Source organism: Bufo gargarizans, chromosome 2, assembly GCF_014858855.1.
Source record: "Bufo gargarizans isolate SCDJY-AF-19 chromosome 2, ASM1485885v1, whole genome shotgun sequence".
Classification (NCBI taxonomy): Eukaryota; Metazoa; Chordata; class Amphibia; order Anura; family Bufonidae; genus Bufo; species Bufo gargarizans.
In genome coordinates, this window is record NC_058081.1 from 574,601,442 (window position 1) to 574,610,914 (window position 9,473).

At 45.4% G+C, this 9,473-nt stretch overlaps 1 long non-coding RNA gene across 3 annotated transcripts in view; it reads right to left on the bottom strand.

Moving 5' to 3' along the window:
- Positions 1–3,413, bottom strand: part of LOC122926740 — a 46,788-nt gene extending 43,375 nt beyond the window's left edge. For all 3 annotated transcript variants that reach the window (XR_006387706.1, XR_006387707.1, XR_006387708.1), the window contains exon 1: positions 3,015–3,413. This is a non-coding gene — a long non-coding RNA (uncharacterized LOC122926740). The remainder of the gene's footprint in view (positions 1–3,014) is intronic.
- Between the last annotated feature and the right edge of the window lie 6,060 nt (positions 3,414–9,473).

Below are 9,473 nucleotides of genomic sequence, written 5' to 3' on the forward strand. Positions count from 1 at the left end.
TAACTGCACCCAGCAAATAGTGCCGCTGACACTAATAGTGTAAACATTATGTCTAGGGATGAGCGAATCGACTTCGGATGAAACATCCGAAGTCGATTTGCATAAACTTCATTCTAATACTGTACGGAGCATGATCTCCGTACAGTATTAGAATGTATTAGCTCCATAATTAATTTGTACTGTAAAAAAACATTTCCTGAACTTGGGTTCAGTCCCAAGTGGTACTCTCTCCTTCCCCAATGTGTCCCCCATAATGTGCCAGTATAAAATTCCCCATAGCGCTCCTTCCCCTTCGCCATAGTGCCCCCATAATGTGTCCATATAATATGCCCCCATAGTGTTCTCCCCCCAACTCTAAAGTGTCCCCATAATGTGCCAGAATACGATTCCCCATAGTGTCCCCACTAATGTGCCAGTATAAATTCCCCCATAATCCCTCATGATGTGCCAGAAAATGCCCCATAGTGTTCCCCATGATGTGTCAGTAATGCACCAAGTAGATGCCCCCATAGTTTCCCTTATGATGTGCCAGTAGATGCCCTCATAGTGCCCCCCATGATGTACCAGTAATTCCCCCAGTAGATGCCCCCATAGTGTCCCCCATGATGTGCCAGTACTGCCCCTATGGTGTCCCCCATGATGTGCCAGTAATGCTCCCAGTAGATGCCCCCATGATGTGCCAATACTGCCCCTATGGTGTCCCCCATGATGTGCCAGTAATGCTCCCAGTAGATGCCTCCACAGTGTCCCCCATGATGTGCCAGTAGATGCACCCACAGTGTCCACCTTGATGTGCCAGTAGATGCCCTCATAGTGCCCCCCATGATGTGCCAGTAATTCCCCCAGTAGATGCCCCCATAGTGTCCCCCATCATGTGCCAGTAAGGCCCCTATAGTGTTCTCCATGATGTGTTAGTAGATGCCACCATAGTGTCCCCCATGATGTGCCAGTAATGCCCCCAGTAGATGCCCCCATAGATTCCCCTATGATGTGCCAGTAATGCTCCCATAGTGTCCCCCATGATGTGCCAGTAAATGCCCCCATAGTGTCCACCAGGATGTGCCAGTAGATGCCCCCATAGTGTCCCCCATCATGTACCAGTAATGCTCCATAAAGTCCCACATCACGTGCCAGTAATTCTCCCATAGTATAACCCATCATGTGTCACTAATGCCCCCATAGTATCCCCCATTATGTGACGGTAATGCCCCCATAGTGTTCCCATCATGTGCCAGTAATGCTCCTATAGTTTCCCTCATCATGTGCCAGTAATGCCCCCATATTGTCCCCCATCATGTGCCAGTATGCCCCCATAGTGTTCCTCATCATGTGCCAGTAATGCCCCCATAGTGTCCTCATCATGTGCCACTAATTCCCCCAGTTGATACCCCCATAGCGCGCCACATAAAAGAAAAAAAACCACTAAGACTTACCTCCATGCTGGCAGTGATGCAGGCCTCTTCCGGCTTGTGTCCCGCGCAGTACAAATATCGGCTCAGGCGGACGCGATGACTAACTTCAGGGCAAATCTCTGGATCTTCATGAGGGTCTTGGAGACTGAAGACGTCTTGAGTAGGAGTTTCTTTAGGCTACTTTCACACTAGCGCTTGATCGGATCCGTTCTGAACGGATCCGATCATATTAATGCAGACGGAGGCTCCTTTCAGTACGGATCCGTCTGCATTAATAACTTAGAAAAATTTCTAAGTGCGCAAGATGCCTGAGCGGATCCGTTCAGACTTTCAATGTAAAGTCAATGGGGGACGGATCCGCTTGAAGATTGAGCCATATGGTGTCATCTTCAAGCGGATCTGTTCCCATTGACTTACATTGTAAGTCTGTACGGATCCGCTCGCCTCCGCACGGCCAGGCGGACAGCTGAACGCTGCAAGCAGCGTTCAGCTGTCCGCCTGGCCGTGCGTAGGCGAGCGGAGCGGAGGCTGAACGCCACCAGACTGATGCAGTCTGAGCGGATCCGCTCCATTCAGACTGCATCAGGGCTGGATGGAGGCGTTCGGGTCCACTCGTGAGCTCCTTCAAACGGAGCTCACGAGCGGACCGACGAACGCTAGTGTGAAAGCAGCCTAACTCTGGTTCAGCAAAAACTCCGGACCTGTTAACCAAGAATAATTTGCAGAGACTCTTCCAGATGCTGGTCTGGTGGCGCAATCTGCTGGATTGAGATGGGATGGAACAATGGAACATAGTGCCACTGTTCAGGTTTAGAGGACCTTCTAATCCTTTCAATGCAGTTACTGACATAGACGTAAAAGCGTTTCGACTGGTTGTGTATATATAACCCAGAACAACCTTACTGTCTGTGTAAAATTGAATGTCATCCACATGAATATCTAGCTCACACTGCATAAAGTCTGCAATCTCTACAGCTAGTACAGTCCCACAAAGTTCAAGCCTAGGAATGGTGTTCTCGTGTTTTGGAGCAAATTTAGCCTTTCCAAACAGAAATCCAACATGAGCTTCATTGCAATAGTCTATTACCTTTAAATAAGCAACAGCTGCAATAGATGTAAACGCATCTGAGAATATGTGGATTTCTTTCCTCCGAGTTGTTGTAAGGGATGTTGGAGTGTAGCATTGTGGTATGTGAATCCTGTCTAATGCATGCAGGCATTCCTTCCAAAACTCCCACTTTTGCTGTTTGTCAGAGGGCAGTGGAGCATCCCAGTCTGAAATACACTCTGAAAGCTGTCTTAACAGGAATTTGCCTTGTACACTCAAAGGTACTACAAGTCCCAGGGGATCATATAGGCTGTTCACCACTGAGAGAACTCCCCGTTTAGTAAACGGTTTATCGGCACAGCTAACTTGAAACCCAAGAGAGTCATTTGATAAGTCCCACCTCAAACCCAGACTTCTATGTACTGATGGATTGTCTATCCCTAGATTCAAGACTCTGAATTCTGTGGCATGATCACTGGGCTGGAAGGCTTTCATTACAGCAGCACAGTTAGAAGCTATTTTATGTAACCTCAGACAAGATTTTGAAAGCATACCTTGTGTCCCTTTGAGCAGATCTATGGCTTCCTCCACCGTTGGCAAGGATTTGAGTGCGTCATCCACGTAGAAGTCTCTTTCAATGAAGTTTCAGGCATCTTTCCCAAACTCTGACTCGCTATCAGAGGCAGCCCTACGTAGCCCATATATAACGACAGCAGGTGAAGGACTGTTACGGAACACGTGCACCTTCATGCGGTATTCAACCATTTCCTTGCTGGTGTCATTGTCTCTGTGCCAAAGAAACCTGAGGTAATTGCTGTGGTCTTGCAGTACGATAAAGCAATGGAACATTTGTTCAATGTCTGCAGTAATGGCAACTGGCTCCTTTCTGAATCTCATAAGTACTCCTACCAGATTATTAGACCAGTGAGAAGGACGTCGTTCAGAGATGTTTAGCACTTGAGTCGAATACCACTCTTATCTGGTTTGGTTTCTGTGGGTGATATACTCCAAAGGAGGGAAGGTACCAGCATTCTTCATGCTCTTGCAAAGGTGGAGCCGGCTCTGCATAGTCATTGTGAAATATCTTTTCCATGATGGCCACAAAATGATTTTTCATTTCAGGCTTGTTTTTTAACGTACATTGCAAGGAGATAATTCTGGATAGTGCCTGTTCCCGGTTGTTAGGAAGTCTGGCTTTTAGAGTACGGAAAGGTAAAGGTGCAACCCAGTGGTTAGATGCATATTTGAAGAATCCATTGTCCATTATTTTAATAAACTCTTTGTCATCTATGCAGTTGCGTAGCGTGGGTTGCCAGCACCCAGGGCAAGCCAAAAATTGCACCACCCCAGCCTGTGGGCACCCCCTTTTTAACAGATAATGTAGTAGATCACTTGCAGTCCTATGTAACACCACGGATAACACAATGATAACTATCTCAGTACAGATAACGTAGTAGATGTTACCTGCAGTCCTATGTAACACCACAGATAACAGTGATAACTCTACGTGTACAGATAATGTAGTAGATTCACCTGCAGTCCTATGTAACACCACAGATAACACACAGTGATAACTCTGAGTACAGATAATGTAGTAGATTCACCTGCAGTGCTATGTAACACCACAGATAACACTGTGATAACTCTCTGAGTACAGACACTGTAGTAGATGTCACCTGCAGTCCTATGTAACACCTCAGTTAACACAGTGATAACTCTCTGAGTACAGATAATGTAGTATATAGGTGTGAGCCCCCAGAATTCAGAACACGTACAGTGTGACCTGCGGTCTGGGGCCAGGATGCGGCAGGGTGGGCCAAATTCTCAATCTCAATCTCCTCCCCCAACCCTATCATGAAACAGATATGTGAATGGACATTTTACAGTAGAATACAGCACCATACCTGTTACATCCAGTAACGTGTCCTGTGACGTAGACTTTACTCAACGTCTTAATTCAGAGATATGACCGCCATGATAACTTCTTTCAGCCGCTTCTCATCTCTGCAGAGTTTCACAGATTTTTTTTTTAGGTTCCTCACATTACTCTCATCCTCTCCTTCCTGGTTTCTCAACACTGTCATCCTGCTGCCCCCCAATACTGTGGTAGAGCCAGACAGATAGTCCCCCATTCCCCATAAAATTATTCCCCCTGTATATTATAATGGCTCCCTCTGTATTAGTATTATTATATTGACACACTCTTTTTTTTTATTAATATAATAGCCCCCTCTTTATTATTAATGTAATGGCCCCCTCTTTATTATTAATGTAATGGCCCCCTCTTTATTATTAATGTATTGTCCACCTCTTTATTATAAATATAATGGCCACTCCACTCTTATTAGTATAATGTCCTCGGTGGTCCTCCTCTTTCTGCTCCTCCCCCACGCCCATAGTGCCCCCAGTACCTCTGCAATTAGGGCAGGGTACATAAAAAAAAAAAATACTTAACTCTGTCCATCACAGCTTGTGGTGTGCCAACGCAGGCGGTCACGAACGCCTCACTGTGCCTTCCCGCGCCATCGCGTCATCTCGCGAGATCCGACGCAGGAGGTCACAGTGAGGTAATCGTGACCTCCGTCGTCCTGCTGCGTTATAGGCTTCAGGCCTAGTGGCCTGAACCCTATGAGTCTCTGTACATATGGGGCGTTGTCAGGACCGTTGCATTGTTGCCTCACCTTTATGGACTCTCAGAATATCTCTCCCGAGCAAGAGTAGGATGTCAGCATTCATGTACATAGGAGGAATCTCACTAGCTAGATGTTTCAAGTGGGAATGATGGTATGCAGCTTCTGGTGTAGGAATTTCATCTCTTTCATTAGGTATCTGCTTGCATTCAATTAACGTTGGCAAGTGTATATGAACATTCCCTTTAATGGAGGAGATAAGGTATCCAGTGGCTCTTCTGCCATAAGTCTCTACATGACCAGAACAAGTGTTTAGGGTGTATATTGTTGCTTCTCCCGTTATGCCAAAAATCTCAACGAATTTAGGTATCGCCAGAGACCTAATGTTTTGTTCATCTATAATGGCATACATTCTGGTGGCCTTTTCAGATTGCCCTTCTGGGTAGACGTTGACCAAACACACTTTTGCACACGAATTGGAACCCGTCTCCTTGCCACATATTTCCATACAGGAGGAGGAGACAGTCGTTGTAGCTAGCTCTTGAGCCGGTGACTCCCCGCCATTAAGTGCGACGGCGTTGGTTGCAGATGGTGCATTGCCTGGAGGCAAAGTAGGATGCATTGCTGTAACATGCTTGTCACCACTGCATTCTGCACACCTGATGATAGCTTTACAGTCTTTTGCCATATGATTTGACAAGCCACAACACTTGTAACACACTCCAAGCTCTTTGAGTGTCTCTCTGCGTTCTTGCAAAGTCTTTGCCCTGAGCCCATTACATTCTTTTAAAGGATGAGGTCTTTTGTGGATAAGGCAACATGTCTTTCTTTAAGGATTGGGGTGTCCTTCCTAGTAGTGGAGGTTGTAATAAGTGGGTTGTTTGTTTTCGTAACGAATACTGTTCCCTTTAAGTTTCTACGTTTACTTGTTGTGTTGTCATACCTTGAGCATGAGGATGAAGCAGGTAGAGTGGATTCTGGGAAATCAAAGCTGGGATCATTCTTTGTCCGAGCTTGGTCACTGATGAATCTGGAAAAATAAGAGAAAGAGGGAAAAGACACATTGTGTTCTCTTTTATATCTGGAGCCCTGGTCTGCCCATTTTTCTTACATGCAGTGTGGTAGTTTCAACACAATTGGATAGACACCATGGGCAGTATCAAGGTAACTCATTCCTGGCAGACATGGGTCCATTTTAGACAATTCTAGTTGCTTTAGTAGGTCACTCAGATCCTGGAGCTTGCGATTGTCCTTGCCAGTTATCTTTGGGAAGGCTTTAAGTCTCCTAAATAACGTGCTTTTTATAACTTCAGAATTGCCATAGGTCTGTTCAAGTCTCTCCCATGCTGCAGCGAGACCTTCCCCTGAGTGGCCTGCATGAACTGCTCTTAATGTCTTTACCCATTCTGCAGATTCTGGGCCTAATCAGTTGACAAACAAGTCAAGTTCTTGCTTGGCAGTGAGGTTAAGATCACTGATTACTGCTTCAAAAGTCGATTTCCAGGCCCTGTAGTTTACAGCACGGTCATCATACTCCGAGAGACTAATGTTAATCAGCTCCCTGCGCATCATGTATCTGGCAAAGTCCGACATGTCCAATCTCCCATTCCTTGTTGCTGGATCGCATTGTGGTGTCTATGGGGTGTGTAGGGGCTCTGGCACATAAGGTTGAGATTGATCAGGACAGAATGATGTGGCATAAGGAATAATCTGTGGTTTAGTCTGTGGAGGATCAGTTGGCTCTACGCTAGCACTAACATTAATAACATTACCTTGTTATTGGTGGATGACGACATCTGGTGCTCTGTGGGTTCATGCAGTTGGTGATTTAGAAATGGCATTGGTACATGTGATTTAGCAACAGGAGCAGGTGATGATTGCCTTAACACACATCTGGCAGTGCGGTCAGCTGGGTCTTCCACTTCTCCTGGGATGAAACAGTCTAGGTCGGTACCTTGGCCTAATGCTTGCTCGAGGACCTTCAGTTAAGGTAGCTGCTTCTTCCTTTTCTGTTTGGAGAATTTTTAGTTGAACTTCTGCCTCTGCCTCCATCTGCGCCATTTCTGCTTTCTTCTTTGTCATCTCTACCTCCTTAGCGATCTCAGCCTCCATTTCTGCTCTCTACTTTGCGATCTCAGCCTCCTTCTTAGCAAAGGAAGTTCTCACACTAGCTTCCTCTGCTTCTGCCTGGATCTCTATAAGCTTGTCATGTAATGCCGACCTTCCGGAACAAGAGGTTTTGGAAGATGAAAGCGTATATTTGGTTGAAGTTGATCGATGAGATCTCACCTCCTGCAAGTGTGCGATGCGGAGTTCTGCCTTGTTCTTAGTGTCTTGTACTAAGGTATCCTTCTCTTGGAGGAGATTCTTTCTCTCCCTCAACTCTTCTGAAGCATCATCAAAATCGGAATCGTTCAGAAAGGTGATGTACTTTGCAGACAGTCAGTGATAGCGAACATAGGCATTAGGTAAACGATTCAACACTGTGATTAACTTTGGTGTATTGTTAGGGCTCGTTCGTGTGAAGCCTTGTGCCCATGCTGTGGACCGCAAATTGCGGTCCGCAATGCACGGGCACCATCCGTGGGGCAGGCGCATGGGGATCACAGACCCATTCACTTGAATGGGTCCACGATCCTTCCGTTCCACAAAAAGATAGAGCAAGTTCCATCTTTTTGCGGTACGGAAGCATCGAAAGGAACCCCAGAAAGCACTCCATATTGCTTCCGTACTGTTCTGTTCTTCCATTCCGCATCTCCGGATTTGCGGACCCATTGAAATGAATGGGTCCGCATCTGTGATGCGAAATGGCCACTGAACGGTGCCCGTGTATTGCGGATCCGCAAATGCAGTCCACAATACAGCAACGGTCATTACACGTTCATGTGAACGTGCCCTTATAGCGTGAAAGAGCTACTATATAGTGTTCAGTTCTTTTCCATAAATCATTTAAATTGTCACTGAACTCTTCTTTGGTTGCCTCAAAGTTCTCTCTAATCTTTTGTGTTGGTTTGATAACACGTTTAGATCGTACCGTTTGTTCTTCAGTGAACATGGACTCTGCTTCCTGTATATCTGAGTTTTTGGGAACAGGGTTAGTGTCTGTATGTTCAGTGACTGAGAAATCCACAGTGCCTCTTGTGGACATGTTTTTCCTGTTTAAGTGGTACTGTCTCTTTAAGAAAGGATTTCAGCTTACTCACTGTGCTTATGAAGCCACTTGCATGTAAGATGGCGGACAGCTCTAGGCTTGCTTGCTTGCAGGCTGCTTGTAGACATGCAAAGACTGTAGATTTATGCTTCGTTTTGACTATTCTGCCACAGATGTACGTTAGAGAAGTCTCTGACTGGTTGTGAGTGGTAATCTCTGTACAAGCAATGGTAGACAGCTGAACTCACTAATATTCCATTAGGTCGCGATACCAGATGCATGTGATAATCCAGTGAGGAGAATACAATGGAGATGCTTTGGTAATTTATTGAATTTACCTTGAGCAAAGACACATGGAGGACATTAGAGGATATTGAAGGTCAAAACGAATGCTCTCACCAGCTCTGAGTCTGCTCTAGAAGAAAAAACACATCAGGACTGGAGAAAACAGGATATGATGTCACGGAAAGGGCGGAGTAAATAGAGAGCAAAGGGAAATAGGATTTACATCATACATTCAGGAAACCTATAACAAGAATGACCACAGGGTGGCAGCATTACATAACATGGTAATGATATGATAACACGAATACAGCAGTCAATCTTAAATGGAAGAAATAGTAACATAGTACATAAGGCCGAAAAAAAGACATCTGTCCATCCAGTTCGGCCTGTTGATCCAGAGGAAGGAAAAAAAAACCCTGTGAGGTAGAAGCCAATTTTCCCCACTTTAGGGGAATAAAAAATTCCCGACTCCAATCAGGCAATCAGAATAACTCCCTGGATCAATGATCTCTCTCTAGTAGCTATAGCCTGTAATATTATTACACTCCAGAAATACATCCAGGCCCCTCTTGAATTCCGTTATTGTACTCACCATCACCACCTCCTCAGGCAGAGAGTTCCATAGTCTCACTGCTCTTACCGTAAAGAATCCTTTTCTATGTTTGTGTACAAACCTTCTTTCCTCCAGACGCAGAGGATGTCCCCTCGTCACAGTCACCGTCCTGGGAATGAATAGATGATGGGATAGATCTCTGTACTGACCCCTGATATATTTAAACATAGTAATTAGATCTCCCCTCCGTCGTCTTTTTTCTAAAGTGAATAGCCCTAATTTTGATAATCTTTTAGGGTACTGTAGTTGCCCCATTCCAGTTATTACTTTAGATGCCCTCCTCTGGACCTTCTCCAGCTCTGCTATGTCTGCCTTGTTTACAGGAGCCCAGAAC